Below are 12284 nucleotides of genomic sequence, written 5' to 3' on the forward strand. Positions count from 1 at the left end.
CAGGGCAGCCCCCATGCCACCCCCACCCAGGGACAACCAGGTTGCAGCTCCCAGGCAAAGTACCCGCATCACCCCGTTTCCCATCCCACCGGCACCAGGGTCCCCGGAGCCACCACGTCCCTGTCCTGGAGCCTGCAGCCTCGGGGGATGCTTAGCGCTCAGTCTCCATGCTGCTGACCCCAGGGTGCAGGATCTGGCCTGGACAGGCCCTGGGGATCCCATGGGACCCCAGCAAGGGCCTTTGGGCCCCTCTTCGTGCTGCAGCGGGTGGGTGGGCATGGCCCCACACTATCTGTGGGGCTGGGCTGCGCGGGGGCTAATTTTTTTGAGTGTTTTTTTTTTTCTTTCCTCCCTTTTTTTCTCCAGTTCAAAATGCAACAACAAAATGGCTGCCAAGTTCATCTCCATGCCCTGCTGGGAGCTGCCTCCCCTGCCCGCACTGCTGGGGCACCCAAGCACGAGTAATGTGCGAGAGCACCCCAGGAGGAGGCGCGACCGGCTTTTTCCCTTCTCTTTACAAGCTCTTTATGTATTTGACAGAGCTTTTTGCTGCTTCCCACACCCCCGCACCCCCCCACCTCCTTCTCTGCCTCCCCGCTCCCTGCCCGTGTGGCACAGGGCACCCCGATTCCTGCTCCCCTGGCCACCCGGCATCCCTGGGCATCCCCAGGGATCAGGGTTTCCTTGCTCCCCACCAGACCCTTTTCATCCTCGTGGATCAGGGTGGGGGTTCCTCCGCCGTGGAACCCCATGAATCCTGTCTGCCACCCCCTAGTCCCAAGCATCCCCATGGAGGAGATTTTGCCCCCCAATTCCTGAGCAAGCCCACAGATGGGATTTCACCCCCCAAGCCCCATGCACCCCCACGGATGGGATTTTGTCCCCCCAAGCCCCACACAGCCCCACGGAGGGGATTTTGCCGCCCAAATACTGGGCATCCCCATGGATGGGATTTCAGCCACCCAAGCCCCACACAATCCCATGGGTGGGATTTGCTCCCCAACCCCACACATCCCCATGGATGGGATTTCACCCCCCCAAGCCCCACACATCCCCACTGGTGGCGTTCTCCCAGCCCCCCCAGCTCCCCAGGCATGGGTTTTGCCTTTGCCATCCTCACACCTCCCCACACCAGGATGCCTCCCACACCCCACACACCCCACCGCCGCCCCCCGGGTCTGGTGGGGGGCAGGCAGGAAGGGGGGCAGCGGCTGCGCGGGGCCAAGCCCCATTCCTTATGCATCCCTGCCCTGATGCAGCCTGACAGGCCAGTTGCATTTGGTACTTCGCACATCAGCGGCCGGAGCTGCCTGCTATTTTGGTTGATGCTAATTTGCTCCGTGTTGGGCTGTGGTTCACGCTCCGGTCAGCCTTGCCTGATACTATATTCCCGTTTGTTCCAGTAAAGGTTTTTCTGTCAGCTCCCCTTAGCCTTGACGTGCTCCCCGAACTGTGAATGCAACGCAGTTGGGGACTGTGCCATGTGAGCCTGTCAGCTCAGCTCCGCTCAGCGGCTGGCGCTGGGGGCACCCCCGGGTGGGGGGCACCCCGCGCCCCCCGATCATTGCATCTCAGGGAGGGGAGAGGCAGTGGGGTGAGGTAGGAGCAGCGTTAGGAGTGCCGGTGGGATGGGGAGGTATGGAAGCTATAGGTACCAGTGTGATATACCGACCCCAGCCACCTGTGAACTGGCTCCCCCGCCCCAGCATCAATCCAGCGCACCCCAGCTGAGCCCAGCAGGTCCCTGTGGGGTGGCAGGGAGCTGAGCACATCCCCATGCGGTGGCAGGGAGCTGAGCATGTCCCTGTGGGGTTCTAGGGGAGTCTAGCCACCCTCATGGCATTCTAGGGGAACCCAGCACATTAATGTGGGGATCTAGGGGAGCCTAGCACATCACTGTGGAGTTCTAGAGGAGCCCACTGTGTCCCCATGGGGTTCTAGGAGAGCCCAGCGTGACCCCATGGGGTTCTAGGGGAGCCCAGTGCGTCCCCATGGGGTGTCAGAGGAGCCCGGCAGGTCCCCATGGCGTTCTAGGAGAGCCCAGCATGACCCCATGGGGTTCTAACGGAGCCCAGTGTGTCCCCATGGGGCAGTACAGGAGGAGCCCCCATGCTCCTGCCCCATACAGGTCCCATGCAGTGCCACCAAGGTCCCCAGTCCATGGTGGTTCCTCCCAGAGGGACCCCACAGGGGCAGAGGAGGTGGCCAAAAGCCTGGCAGGGCTGGTGAGACGGCCCAGGGACCACTACCCTGGCTGTGTGCTGTGGGGTGCTGTGCCTCAGGGACCCCCAGGAGGAGACTTCAGCCACCACTTGGGGAGTGCAAGGGGCCGCCCACCATGGCCCCAGCTCCCAGTGCCCCATGATCCCCAGCTCCCTGGTGGTGAAAGCATCTGTGGCTTGGGGTGCTTCCCCAGCCTTGGGGTGCCCACCTGGATTTGGGATGCTCATCTGGATTTCAGGTGCTCCTTTGGCCCTGGGATTCTCACTGGATTTGGGGTGCTCCTCTGGCCTTAAGGTTCCCATGCAGATTTGTGGTGCTCCCCTGGCTCTGGGGGAGGCTTTGATGTTCCCACCTGGATTTGGGGTGCTCCCCTGGCCCTGGGATGCTCCTCATCCCTCACAGCCCTCTCTGCTCCATCTCCTGCCCCTCTCCCCTTCACTTGTGGAGTGTTCGTGCCTGCCTTTTGCCTCCAGCTGGGTTTTGGGGGTCCTGTCTCCCCTCGGCGGGGTGTTCAGCAGCCACTTACCAACCCAGGCTCTCCCGAGCTTGGACTGCCCTCTAGTTTCCCAGCTGGCAGGGACACACAACAGGAAGCTCCTGGAGTGGCTTCTCTGCAGGGCACCCAGGACACCCACGCAGTGGGTGCCCCACTGGTGACACTGCTGAGCCTGGCCCTGGGGCTGGCAGCCCTCGGTGCGGGGACATGGGCACAGTGCCGGGGCATCGTCACCCCCCAGCTCTGCCTCGGGTCCCCTCCTTCCTACGGAGCCCCCCATGGGGGCAAGGGGTGCTGGGGCTCATCCTGCACACACCAGCACCCATGAATGCCCCACACAGCACGTAGGGGGTGCCAGTGCCCTGGGGGCAGTGTGGCCTGCAGCGCTGTGACCCCAGGGCACACGCATGGCCTCCCACTGCATGCACAGCATCGCGCTGCACACGCAGTGTCCCACTGCATGCCAGCACCCACGTGGCACAGCTGTGCACCAGCACCCATCCAGCACACCAGCACCCATTTGACCCACCAGCATCCATCCAGCACACACCAGCACCGGCCAGCATCCATCTGACCCATAAGCACCCGTCCAGCACACTGGCACACATCTGGCCCACCAGCACCCATCCAGCACACCAGCACCCATCTGACCCATCAGCACCCATCCAGCACCCTAGCATCTCCCAGCACACCAGCACTCGAGTGGCAGGGTGCCGATGCAGCACCCCACAGCATCCCCACGGCACCCCCTTGCCCCCTCCACACCCCACGGCACCCTCATGAGTGGGGCAGGCAGGGGGGTTCTGCCCTGCTCCACGCCGTGGGATCTGGGGGGAACAAGGGGACAACCTGGGCTTCCTCCCCATGGCCACAGGGGCTGTGGGAGGACCAGGGGCCCACCGATGACCATGAATCCCCATTGGTGACCCTGGCCCATGACTGCTGGGGCGGCAGGGGGCCAGGGGCTTGGGGCCAGCAGGGGATTAGGTGGGTCGGGGTCTGCCTGAGCCCCTGATCACGCTGAGCACCCAGCCTAGGTGCCCAGGCACCCATGCCAGTCTGCATGGTGATGCAAAGCCGGAGGTGGCAGAGCCGGCATCACCTGTGGGCTCTCATCTCCTGGATTGTCCCTCAAATCCCCCCCTGCCACGCCAGATGGTGGGCGTTCCCTGCCATGGCGAGGGGGTGGGGATTCTCAGGTGGCTAGTATGGGGTTGAGCACCCCCCTGCCCATCCCACACTGGTGTTGCACCCATCAAGGCAAGAAGGGGCTTTTTTAGGGGACACCCTCCTGCACCCCAGCATCACACTCTGAGACTTCGCTCCTGCCACCGACTCAGGGCTCAGCACCAGGAGATGCCCAGCACAGACCCCCACGGGTGCACGGAGACCAGCTCTGCCCTGGGAAGCAGGGTGCAGGGCTGTGTCCTGTCCCGTTCCCCCCCAGCACTGTGGGACCCCCAGCTGCCACCACCTCAGTGGCTCAGCCAGCAGTGCCATGCCCGGGGAGGCTGTGGGCAGTTGATGACACCAGCTTGGTGACGCCAGCCGGGTGACGCCAGCCCGGCTTTACATCCCTCCTGTGAGCCGGAAAAATCCCTCCTTTGGAGTTTATTAACTCATTTTCAGAGCCCAGCCCCGCCGGCTGCCGGAGTGGGAGCTAACTAGGTCAGGCGTGCGCCTCTGCCGCCGGCCAGCGTGGCCACGCTGGGAGCCACCCGCCCACCAGCCAGCCAGGGGACACGGGGGGACACGGGGGGGGCCCCGCAGACAGTCCCGTCCCCCCGCCATCCCTGGGGGCTGACGCACAGGCGGGGGCCGTGTGTGTAGGCAGCCACGTGCAGCCCCCCGCCGTGTGAGCACACGCCTTCCCACGCGTGTGTGCACGGCCGCGCGGCCGGTGCAGGCTCATGCACGCGTGTGCCCCTCCTACAGATGGGGAAACTGAGGCACGGGGATGTGGGAAGGTGGTAAATGGTGCTTCAAAGGCACCCAGCCCCAGGGTGGCCTCGGGGTGCCCCTGTCCCGGGGGATCCTGCCCCTGCCGCTCCCCAGCCTTGCCCTGTAATAATATCAATTAGCGAGGCACAGATCAGCTTTAATGAGCGGCGTCCAGCAGCTCAGCCGCCCTCTGCCCCCGCTAATGCGCTGCCTCTTGCGAAGCAGCTCCGTGGTCCAGATCCCCCCACCCAGCACCAGGACCCCTGTGCCGGGGCTGAGCTGGGGCTGGAGGGGGGGGGACATCAGCGTGGGAAATGCTAAGCTGGCAAAAGTGCTTGGAGGGTGGGAGGGGGGTCTGGTGTAGGACAGGGGGTGGGGGTCCGGCCTGCTGGTGATGGACACCCACTCAGCATCAGGTTGTTGAAGGGCATCTCCCCATGCATGGGGGGAGCCAGGATCTGTCCCTGTCCCCAACCCTGTCCTTGTCCCCATCCCCTTCCCCTTCCCTGTCCCTGTCCCAATCCCCACCCGCCTCTTAACCCCATCTTTATCCCTCTCCCTATCCCGGTCACCACCCCCCTCCCCATCCCCATTCCATCTGCATCGCTGTCCCTGTCCTGTCCCTGTCCCCATCCCTGTCCCCACCCCACCGCAGCTGACCGGGGAAGGTGGGAGCGTGGTGCACAGAGGCAAGGTGGGCTCTGTGGGCGATGGACATGGGTGACATTCCCAGGTGGAAATGTCAGGAGCACATCGCTGTGCTCAGCCCCAGCCCTCGGAGCTGCCGCTGCTCCTCAAAACATGCGGCAGCCCCCCAGTGCCATGGGGGCCACCCTGGGTGTCCCCGGTGCCACAGCCCCACAGCGGCTGCTCAAGCTTGGACCCTTCCCCATGGCCCCTGCCACGGCCCGTGCCCGTGCCCTTCCAGTGGTCACCTCCATGTCCCCCCTGCAGGTGTCTGGGTGGAAGGTGGCAGAGCGCAGCCACAGTCCTGCGGTTGTGACAGCTTGCCATCAGCCTGTCCCCTGGGCAGGCAGCGGGGCTGGAAACATGTGGGGGGTTGGAGGGAGGGAGGGATGGAAGGGTGGAGGGATGGAGCTGTGGAAGAATGGAGGGATGGAGGGGTGGAAGGGTGGAGGGATGGAGGAATGGAGGGATGGATGGAGGGATGAAGGGATGGATGGAAGGATGGATGGAAGGAGGAATGGAGGAATGGAGGGATGGAGTGGTGGAAGGATGGAGGGACAGAGGAATGAAGGGATGGAGGGGTGGAATGATGGAGGGATGGAGGGAGGGATGGAGGGGTGGAATGATGGAGGCGCAGAAGGATGGAAGGATGGAGGGATGGAGGGGCAGAAGATGGAGGGAGGGATGGAGGGGCAGAAGTATGGAGGGAGGGATGGAGGGGCAGAAGTATGGAGGCATGGAGGGATGGAGGGAGGGATGTAGGCATGTAGGGGTGGGAGGATGGAGGGACAGAGGAATGGAGGGATGGAGGGGCGGAATGATGGAGGGGCAGAAGGATGGATGGAGGGAGGGATGGAGAGATGTAGCAGTGGAAGGATGGAGGGACCGAGGAATGGAGGATGGAGGGATGGATGGGAGGACAAATGGACAGATGGACAGATGGATGGACTCTGTGGGAATGCACAATACAGAACTTACCGCACAGACGGCACCTCTGGGAAGGGAGCGGGGTTACGGAGCCAGGGGAAGGTGGCCGGGCGCAAGGAAGGACAGACGGACAGGGCCCGCTTCACCAGCATGTCCGGGGCTCTGCGCTCCCAGAGCTCTCCTGGCCGGCGCCTTGTCCCACTGCTCCTGGTGCCGGTGGCACAGAGGTGGCCCCGTGCTGTGCCAGACCACACCGGGAGGCACTGAAGCCCTGGCACCACTGTGCCGGGATGGGAACAGGTTCGAGGAGTCAGCTGCTCAGGGTGGGTGCTCCCAGGTCACCTCAAATCCGATCCCAAGGGCTGCCTGGCCACAGCACAGCATCCAGCCCCTCTGCAGCCACTGACCCCATCCCACCACCGCCCCAAGCCCCATTTCGCTGCTCACCAGCCTCTTCCTCCACGCAGAGTGTCCCTGGGACAAACCCAGTGCTGGCCCCAGACCCCAGCTCAGCACTGCACCCAACCCACCCACCACCGTGGACCATTTCCCAACCCACCGGCAGCAGGATGGATCCAGACCCCCGAAATATATCTCAGCCCCTCCAAGATCGGCACTTCCATGCTGGCGCCGAGGGCAGCAGAGCAGAATAAACCAGCTCCCGGTCACCACGGCGGGGCCTTCCTCCCACCTCTCCCTCCTCTGCCTCCTGAGCTGGGTCCTGCACAGCAGCGGGTGACCCCGGCACCCACGGGATGCTTGAGCTGATGAAGTGGGCTCAGGCAAGCTAACGAAGCAGGGCTGAGCCCGAGCTAACGAAGCGGGGCTCAGCCCATGTCCCCGCACGCCAAGGTCCTCCCTCCACCCTGGTGCCCTCGCTCGCTCTCCCCACGCCCCAGACCCACGGCGGCTTCGGGGATGGAGCCACCGGGGATGCCCAGGGTCCGCTGGCATCAGGGTATCCCCCGGAGCACTCCTGGCTCCTGCACCCCATTTCTGGGGGTCTGTGGAGGGCTGCAGTGGAGGAACTGGGGGGACTGACTGCCTGTTTGCCCGCAAACCCTAAATCACCGTGTCTTACCCCAAGCCGGTGTGGGGCACACGCACCTCCCACGTGCCTGGGCTTCAGTCCAGCCAGGGAGGTGACAAGTTTGGGGACAGGGTCAGGAGGTCCTGGGGTCCACTGCCCTCCAGTCACCGTCCCCCAGCCAGTTGGAGGGATGCAGTCGGGGTGCTCCCGGCATCACCCCACCGGCTCCCTGCCACTGAGGGTGGCATCCAGCCCACGCGGGGACATCGATGTCCCATCCCACGGGCCTCATGGGACACACGCCACGACCCCACGGACTCACCCGCAGCTCCCGGCCCCTCGGCAGCTGCCGCTGGCTCCGCTCAAACTTTACCACAAGTTGAGACAAAGGCAGTGGGTCCGGTCCCCTGTCCCCGCTGTCCCCAGACAGCCTGGTGCCACCAGGACTTAATGAGGGCATGAGGGCGGTGGGCTCAGGGGCTGCACACACACACACACACACACACACACACACACACACACACACACACTGCAGCTTAACCCTTCCCCTGCCGCTTGTCTCCATCCCATCTTTGGGGTAGCTGGGGATATTTTGGGGGGCTCCCTTGTGACCCTGGTGCTCCCTTAACCTGGTGTTGGCCTTGGGGGGTCCCAGCCACAGCCCCCCAGTGTTCCCCACCGTGTAATATTCTTGGGAAGGATGTGGATGCCCCCAAGCATATTCATCTCCCAAGCCATGCAGAGTGGAGTGGCCATGGTCCCTGTCCCATCATGTCCCTCTGCAGCACCCCATGGCCACAGGGCACCCCCCAGCCCTAGGAAGGAGGGTCCCTGCTAGGAAGGAGGGACCCCCAGCCCCAGGTCTCACCCGGTGCCCCATGGCACAGAGGACCCCCAGAAGGGCTGGAGCCAGCAGGCAAAGGGGAGAGCTGACTTCAGTCTCTGGCTGGCCGCTCCAATGGTGTCCCCATCCTGGTACCCCGGGACCAGGGAACCCCTGGCAGCAGCAGTGCTGCTGGGCCATGTGTGGGATGGCCTGGTGTGTCCTGCTGGGCTGGAACTAGCCTCCTGCCCACAGTGGGCCACTCTCCCCTCCACTCATCCCTGTCCAACCATCCCCACCCTGTTGGGCTCCCTCCTACACCTCTTCCTACCCGACCCATCTTCCCCCACCTACTCCTTCCATTCTGATACACCCGCCCACCCATCCATCCGCTCAGCCATCCACCTTCCCTGTCTCTCCAGCCACCCCATCCCTCTGCCCTTCTGTCTTCTCCACCCATCCATCCATCCATCCATCCATCCCTCCATCCATCCATCCATCCATCCATCCATCCATCCATCCATCCATCCATCTATCCAACTTCTCAGCCATCCAGCTCTTCATCTTCTCCATCTTCTCCATCCATCTGCCTCTTCACCTCCATCCATCCTTCTATCCATCCATCCACACCCATCTGCCTGCCTGTCTTCTGCCTCCATCCACTCAGCCATCCACCCCTCTATCCTTTTTATCTATCCACCCCTCCACCTTCTCCATTCATCAGTCCATCTGTCCATGCCTCTATCCCTCCATCTTCTCCATCCATCCGCCCATCCATCTGCCTGTCCATCCCTCCATCTTCTCCATCCGTCTACCCATTCCTCTGTCCCTCCACCTTCTTCACCTTCTCTGTCTATCCGTAAATCCCTCTACTGCTCCATATTCTCCATCCGTCTGTCCATCCCTCTATCTCTCTGCCTTCTCCATCCGTTTGTCCATCCCTCCACTCCTCCACCCCTCCACCCATCCGTCCATCCACCTACCCCTCTAACCCTGGCACTTTCCCCAACTGTCTGTCCTTGCCATTCACCCTCCCCTTGGTCCCCTCCGTCCTCTGTCCCCCCGCCTGTCCCCCCATCCCCCAATTCCCCCCACCGCCCTCATCCCTCCCCGCCCCCAGCCCCTGCATGGGAGCACTGCCGGGGCACGGCAGCTATCACCCGCTGTCACCCACAGTGGGGGCCGCGGCGCCCGGGGGGGGGCTCAGCTGCCTCTGCCACTCGCTGTGCGGATGGGAGCTGACAGCTGCCCCCGCTCAGGAGCGATGCGCTAACGGGGGGAAGGGGTCTCCTCTCGTGGTGAGGGGGCCTGAGTCGCTGGCCCTGGCCCCCCACGCCAGGGGCTGGGGGCAGAGGGGGACCCCGGTGTTACAGTGGCTCCTGGCCCGCAGACCTGTTCTCCGGCACCAGGATGAGGGTGATGGCTGAGGGGGTTGGGGGGGGGACCCCCGCGCTGGGGCTGGTCCCCGTGGGAGCCCCCTTTTGGTCTGATCCAGATCCCACAGCGTGCCTGGGTGGGGTGTTGCGACGGAGGGAAGACACAGTCGCTCAATATGAGTGATCAGCAGACTTCGTTTATTGTCCCTTACAGTCACCTTTTATGCCTTGTTATAATTAGCTCATACATATTACAAAAGTTAAGCTCATTATTGGTTAGTTGCCTAAATACCAAGCCCGCCCCTAGTTTCTCTTCTGTAGTTTTCTGTTCCCACCTGCAACATTCTTTTCCCACCAAAATCTTCCTGTTATTGTGTAACAAGAACAGCCAAAGACAGTTATTTTTGCTTTACTTCAGATAAGCTGAGAGCGATGTGCATTGTTGTCCAGCCAGCTGGACTATGTCTATGTGACCCTTTTCAGCTAGTCAGTTATCCACAATTCCCCCGTTTTTATTTTGGGCGACATAGGCTTGGTTGACCATTTTCAATAACAGCATTTTAACACAGGAAAATACACAGCCAACTTATAAAATCTCAGTTCAGAAGTATAATTCCTGAAATACTTGAAAAATAAAGTTAGCTTGAAGCTTTAATTTAGATGCTCTTTCTGTTCCAGTGATATAAAAAGTTTAAAAAATTCAAAGGTAATTTTAAAGTTCTGAACATGGACTAATGCAAGCTCAAAACCCAAAAAGAAACCAAACTGATGTTTGACTAGGAATATTTGCAAATATTTTAGTGGAAAATCCCTGACCATTAACAATTTTCTGTCCAAATAACAACTGCCTTTATGCAACCAACCAGTCCATACATTTTCTGAAGAATTCCTCATTGATATCAAAGAATTAACAAAGGGAAAAAATTAGTTCTAAGCTATATACATTCATAAGTGGATTTTTCAATAGTTACATACAGATTTACACACTAAGCCATAATGGCTTGTAGGTGATACACACAAGAAGAGTACGTTGCTTATCTGTCTGAATGTCTATGCTAAATTTGACAACTATGCCACAAGCCAAGCCTACATGGGTGCTGTGTTATGCACGTTCCTTAACAAACAGAAGTATAATAGGTAAATTCCCAAGATCTAGTCCCCAACCTAATTATATTATTTTGTAGCCAATTAAGGAAAATAACACAAATGTGCATATCTACATGTGCACACACCTTTTAGTTCAGAACCAATCTGTGATATAAGGCCTTAGCCTTATGGCATCATCAAATCTTAACGAGTACAGTAATTAAAAATGCAGTCTTACTGTAAGTGCGATTTATGCTGACATTCCCTCAAATGCTACACGTGAGTATTTCTCACTCAACTGCCTCAAGGTAAAATAGTAGTATTCGTTAATATGTATTAAAAAATCATTAATTCTCTACAATAGCAGTTGACTTCCATAACACTATGTAAGCAAAAGAGGCCTAAGATGGGTTTTCTGAATACTAACAATTTATTTTAGACTGTCTAAACTCAGGTCTTGAAAGATTTCACTCTGCCAGACATAGAAACACTGTTGCACTCCAGTTGTGATATCCCTTTTCCCAAGTTGTCACATGCACATCTCGCTCAAGCAACATTATTGTCAAAGTTTCTCTCTGCTACATAAAAGCATGTTGCACTTGTAGATATAAAAGACAGCACGCTTACTTAGATTATTACCTTATTACCTCATAACTCTTAGTATACCTTGTATCTCTGATTTCATCACTTCAAAAATTCACCAGAAGCAGATAAAACCACAGCATCAGACTAAACTACACCTTAACTGCTGATTCAAATAAAGGCATTCTCTTCAGATATGCCTAATGCTTACAAATAGTGTTGGCTGGTTTTGATCAAGAAACTATTATTACAATAACGATCAAAAATAATAATCCCGTTTGCAAAATGCCCTTAAGCCAGCCTCCTAGTCCCAACCAATTTCCACATTCAGAATACAGCATAAATACAGAATACAGAATAAATTATCTCCATCAAGGCAAAAAGGTTTCTCTTTAAGCACAGAGATGTTTGCTAGTTCAAGGCAGAAACCCATTTCTTGTAGGGGACATCTGAAGCACTTTTTTTGGTGGGTTTGTACTCAATTCCGTATTTTTCCTTCAGAAGCTTAAGCTGTTCCTCTTGTTTCAGGAGTGTTTCCAACTCTGATTTGTCGAATAGGTCCGTATTTCCCAAAAATATCATACATTTCCTCCGCTGTGATTTCATACGGCAGGTTCCGAATATAAAGGATCCGATTGACCTCTGGGGGCAGCCAGATGTCAGCTCGCTTGGCCGCTTGCATCGCCATGGCGCCGATCGGAGGGGGGGGGGTGTGGGGGGGTGCCGCCTCGGAGAGAAACCGCGGCCGGGAAGGGGCCTGCCGGGCTGCGCGCCGCTCGCCGCTGCCGCGGGGGACCCGGATGCTATCCCATACGCTAATAACCCGGGTAATGCCTTGTTACAATCTATGTCCTGAACGCTCCGCTTTTCTAAAAAGCATATGAGCGAATCGTACGTCGCTTGTCTCTCCATACCTTCGTCAGCGCTGTTGCAGCCTTTGCGAGACTTCGGCGACGCGTGGCCGGCGGGACCCTCTGTAGGTGCTCCCGGTCGCGGGGACTGTGCCCTTCCGCCTCCTGCGCTGCTTTCGGCACCGGTACCCGAATCTCCGTCGAACCGTGGCTCGCAGGTTCAGCCCTCTCTAGGGTCCCTGTTCGGGCGCCATTTGCTGCG

Source organism: Falco cherrug, chromosome 1 (assembly GCF_023634085.1).
Source record: "Falco cherrug isolate bFalChe1 chromosome 1, bFalChe1.pri, whole genome shotgun sequence".
NCBI classification, from domain to species: Eukaryota; Metazoa; Chordata; class Aves; order Falconiformes; family Falconidae; genus Falco; species Falco cherrug.